This window comes from Penaeus vannamei, chromosome 43, assembly GCF_042767895.1.
Source record: "Penaeus vannamei isolate JL-2024 chromosome 43, ASM4276789v1, whole genome shotgun sequence".
Lineage (NCBI taxonomy): Eukaryota > Metazoa > Arthropoda > Malacostraca > Decapoda > Penaeidae > Penaeus > Penaeus vannamei.
Genome location: NC_091591.1, coordinates 6131023 through 6136022, shown reverse-complemented (window position 1 = coordinate 6136022; position 5000 = coordinate 6131023). Strand labels below are relative to the sequence as shown.

At 53.4% G+C, this 5000-nt stretch overlaps 1 protein-coding gene across 6 annotated transcripts in view; it reads left to right on the top strand.

Annotated features, from left to right (window-relative positions):
• LOC113828803 (uncharacterized) overlaps positions 1-5000 on the top strand; it is a 220647-nt gene that overhangs the window by 28087 nt on the left and 187560 nt on the right. Inside the window, exon 1 of one of the 6 annotated variants that reach the window (XM_070118892.1) lies at positions 1-199. This exon is cut by the window's left edge and continues 292 nt beyond it. The exons of the other annotated variants lie outside the window; for them this stretch is intronic. The gene's annotated coding sequence lies outside the window, so the exon portion shown is untranslated. The remainder of the gene's footprint in view (positions 200-5000) is intronic. 6 annotated transcript variants of the gene reach the window in all.

The window sequence follows — 5000 nt, the reverse complement described above, 5'->3', positions numbered from 1 at the left end:
AGACCCCATAGTCAGAATGAGCGAAGGCCCCCTCCCCCTCCCCCCCTCGCGTCGGCCGCCAACCCCGCTCCGCTCGCGTTCGAATCTGGCGCTGCGTTAGTTGGCGCGGCGGCCGCTGGGTGGCACTGGCGGCGCCCTGCAGTGGTCGCTGGTGAGTGCTAACGTTGTAGGTTCAACCCGCCTCGTCTAGAAAATGAAGGTAAGATATCCCATACCGCAAGCCCCCAGGGCGGTGCGGCGGTGCGGCAGGGCTGGCTTAGGCCTCGAGTGATGTGGATTTGTGTCGAGAAAGCCGCGCGGGGGCCGGGAACATGGAGGAAGGGCAGTGCGAGGATAAGGGCAGAGGGAAACGTCAGATCGTGTGCCTTCGCCCGGATCCTGTGGACGTCGGAGGGAGAGGCCCCGAGTGTATTTCCCGGCCTGGAACCTCGCACCGGGGGAATGTCACAGGGAGAAGCCCCCGGCCTCGCTTGCAACGGCGCCCGGGGGCTGAATCGAAGCGGTTGTGGGGGTTATTTGAGCAAAAGAGGCGGAGGTGGGGGGTTTATTTTTAGGAGGGAGGAGGGAGAGGTTCGCTAGCAGACGACGCGCGCTGACTGCTGTATCGTCTGCTAACCAAGCGCGGGAACCTGCTGGCACTCCTCTGGCACTCGGCGGCCCTGCGAGGAGGAGGAGGAGGAAGGAGCGAGGAGGAGGAGGACGAGGACGACGAGGAGGAGGCGAGGCGCGGGGGAGAGACACGGAGAGAGAGAGAGAGAGAAGAGAAGGACATTGCGGTGGCATTTTGGCGAGAGAGAGAAATAGAGAGAGAGAGAGAGAGGGGATTAGACGCGAGACTCGCCCCGTGTGCTGTGAGCGAGGCTGGATCGGATGTCTGCCCGTGTGCCTGTCCCTTCCTTCCTTCCTTCCCTTTCTCTCTCTCTCTCTCTCCCCCTCTTTCGCTCCAGGGGAAACCCCCGCCGACGCGACCCAACACATCGTTATCGACCGCGTGATCGGCGGCGAAATGAACGGACGGCCCAACCACGCAACACCCGCCGCCCGTAACGTGGATCTCTAAACATGAATCGATCGCCGACCAGCTGACAGGCAGGACACCCCCCCTCTCTTCCCCCGGCCCCTCCCCGGCCACCACGCTCCCCACTTCCCACTCGACACCCCCCTCCTATCTCTTCCTACTCCCCCCTCTTCCTCCTATCCCTTCCTGTCTCCCCCTCTATCCCTTCCTCCCCTCTTTCAATCCTTTCCTCCCCTCCTCCTATCCCTTCCTCCCTCCTATCTCCTCCTATCCCCCTCCCCCCTCCCTCACCCTCCCCGCCTCCCCCAATTCCCACTCGACGCTCCGTCTCCCCATTCTTCCTTCCGCCTCCCCACCAGGCCCCCCTTCTCTCTCTGCCCTGTCTCCCCTCCCCTCTCCTCCCTCCTACAGTCACCGCTCTCCCCCTCTCTCTTGCGTTCTTCTCCCCCTCTTCTTTCCCCCTTCTTCCTACCCCCCTATTCTATTCCTCCTCCTACCCCCCTCCCCCATCGTCGATTTACTCTCCTCTCTCTTCCTCCTTTTCCTCTTCCTTCTTCCATACTCTGGTCTGCGTTGCGATGGAGGAGGAGGAGGAGAAGGAGAAAGAAAAGGAGGAAGAAGAGGAAGAGGAGGAGGAGAAGGAGAAAGAAAAGGAGGAAGAAGAGGAAGAGGAGGAGGAGAAGGAGAAAGGATGAGGATAAAGAGGAGAAGGAGAAAGAAGCGGTGGAAGAAGAGGATGAGGAGGAAGAGGAGGAGGGAGAGGACAAAGAGAGGGAGGAGGAGGAAGAAGAGGATGAGGGGTGGGGGGGGTTGGGGGGAAAAGGGGGGGGGTTAGAAAGGACAGAAGAGTTGGGTTTCAACATTGCCACGGTCTCACTGCTTCGTGGGGGGAGTGAGGGAGCGGCGTAGGGGGAGGGGGAGGGGGATGGGGATGGGAGAGGGGAGTTTACCTTTCCTCAGTCATGTTGCTTCCTGAATGACTGCGTGGAGGCAAGTGTGGGAGGAGGGAGGGAGGGGGAAGGGTGGGGGAGTGGGGGAGGACGATCCTGTGTGAATGGGTAGGCGTTATGGAGGGGGGTGGGATTGGGTGGAGGGGGAGAGGCCGTTTTCTCTCCTTATTTTTCTTTCTTTTCCCCATTCCCTTCTCCCCCGTCTTTTTCCTCTCTTCCCCCTCCCCCAACTTTCACTTTCCTCTAACTGCACCTTCCTCTTCCTCCCTTTCTCTCCTCTGCCTCCTCCCCCTTTCTCCCCCCCCTCCCTGTGCCCCCACCCCCGCCTTCACCCACCGCCTTCCCTCCACTACTTATTTTACCCTTTTTTCCTCTCCCTTTTTCTTCTTTTTTCTCCCATTTCTTCTCCCTTCCTCTTACCTCATTGGGAGTGCGGGTGAGGGCGAGAGTGAGTGAGAGTGAGACTGAGAGTGAGTGAGACCGGGAGCGAGAGATTGAGACAGAAATAGAACGAAAGTGAAAGAGCGACGGAGAGAAAGAGATCGGAAGCACGTGAGAGAGAGAGAGAGAGAAAGAGAATGAGAAAATGAAAAAGAAAGAGAAAGAGATAAATATAGAGATAAATATAGAGATAGATAGATAGATAGATAGATAGAGAGAGAGAGAGAGAGAGAGAGAGAGAGAGAGAGAGAGAGAGAGAGAGAGAGAGAGAGAGAGAGAGAGAGAGAGAGAGAGAGGAGAGGAGCGAATACACAAGAGAGACAGAGAAAGAGAGATGCGGAAAAAGAGGATTTAGTGGCGATGGACATTATTCGCGTGTGATTAGTGTTGGATTCTTCATCCCGAGGAAGCCATTCAAGAGAGGGGTGAGGGGGAGGGAAGGGGAGAGAGAGGCAAGAGAGAAAGAGGGGGAGAGAGAAAGAGAGAGGGGGAGAGAGAAAGAGAGAGAGAGAGAAAGAGAGGGGGGATAGATAGAGTGAGGGGAGATAAACAGAGACAGAGGGGAGACAGACAGACAGAGGGGAGATGGACAGAGACAAAGGGGAAAAGGGGAAAAAGAGCAGAGAGAGAGAGAGAGAGAGAGAGAGAGAGAGAGAGAGAGCGAGAGAGAGAGAGAGAGAGAGAGAGAGAGCGAGCGAGCGAGAGAGAGGGGAGAGGAACGGAAAAATAAGAGGAGAGAGAGAGGCTTTAGGAGTGCAAGTTCCACCTAACTTGAACCATCGCCGTTGTCGTGAAGGTGATCTGACATGTGGCTATGGGGCGAGGACCATTTTCCGTTTCTTTATCTTCTTTCTCCTCCTCCTCCTCCTCCTCCTCTCCCTCCTCCCTTTTTTATTTTCTTTCTTTCTTTCTTTCTTTCTCTCTTTCTTTCTTTCTTTCTTTCTTTCTTTCTTTCTTTCTTTCTTTCTTTCTTTCTTTCTTTCTTTCTTTCTTTCTTTCTTTCTTTCTTTCTTCTTCTTCTTCTTCTTCTTCTTCTTCTTCGTATTTCCTTTTCTTTTTTCTCTTTCTCTTTTTTTTTGTTCTATTTAATCAACTAGAGACACCCATATAACCTCGGAGAAGACACGGAACCAGGAAAATAAAGATAATATTAATGAATGGCCCTTGCGTGTATTTTTTCGAAAGCGCTGGCACGGGAATCGTCATCACATTTCCGACCTTGGCTCATAAAAAAGGAAAAAAAAAAGAAAAGGAAAAAAAAGAAAAAAGAAAAAAAAATATCACGCTACCTATAGACTACCGCAGTGTCTCGGGTCTGTACGCCGCCCTCGACTTCGGTTTATGGGCGTGTGTGTGTGTGTGTGTGTGTGTGTGTGTGTGTGTGTGTGTGTGTGTGTGTGTGTGTGTGTGTGTGTGTGTGTGTGTGTGTGTGTGTGTGTGTGTGTGTGTGTGTGTGTGTGTGTGTGTGTGTGTGTGTGTGTGTGTGTGTGTGTGTGTGTGTGTGTGTGTGTGTGTGTGTGTGTGTGTGTGTGTTTGTTGGTATGTGTGTGTGTCTTTTTATGCGTGTGTTTATTTGTGTGTGTGTCTTTGTGTGTGTGTGCCTGTTTGTGTGTGTGCGGGGATATGTGCGGGGATTTGTGTGTGTATGTGAGTGTGTGTGTCTCTTTGTGTGTGTGTGTGCCTGTTTGTGTGTGTGTGGGGATATGTCTGTGTCTCTGTCTGTGTGTCTGTATGTCTGCATGTCTGTGGCCTTGGCTGTGTATAGGGCCGCGGTTGGCACTGTCCGGAAATGCCATTTTATTTTGAAAGCCTCGTAGGGTTACCTGTGTATAGGCGCGTGTGTGTGTTTGTGTGCGTGTGTGTGTGTATGTGTGTGTGTGTGTGTGTGCCCAGTGCGTCCTGAAATAGTATCGAAAGCTATTTCTGTAGCGGGGTGTCTCGGCGTTCAATTCCCTCTCGGTGGCGGAATAAGTTCTCACTTTCAAGGTTGCTCGCTAGAAAGAGGTACCCGGGCGCGTCTCGAGACTCAGGGGGGTGGGGAGGGGTGGGGTGGGGTGGTGGGGGTGTTTTGAAAGTTTTATTGCAGATGTGGCGAATATTTTTTTTTTCTTCCCAAGGTGTTGTTGTTGTTGATGAGTGAGTGTATTTGGAGGACTTTGCATGGTGAGATTGGGGAGAGGGGGAGAGGGAGAGGGACGGGGAGTGGGAGGGGGAGAGGGAGAGGGAGAGGTAGAAAGAGAAAGAGAAGGTGAATGAGAACCAGAACCAGAAGTAGAAGAGGAGGGATAGGGAGAGGGAATGGGTTAAGGGAAGAAGGAAAAAAAGAAAGGGAGAGGGAGAGAAGGGGTAGGGGTAGGGGTAACACGAACGCACGCACACGCACGCGCACACACACACACACACACACACACACACACACACACACACACACACACACACACACACACACACACACACACACACACACACACACACACGCTTACATAAACAAACACACAAACAAACGCACAAACAGATGTACTTTCTATCTAAATCCCCCCCCCCCCCCTACACACACACAGAAGTAAACATCATGCCCATACGAAGAAGGT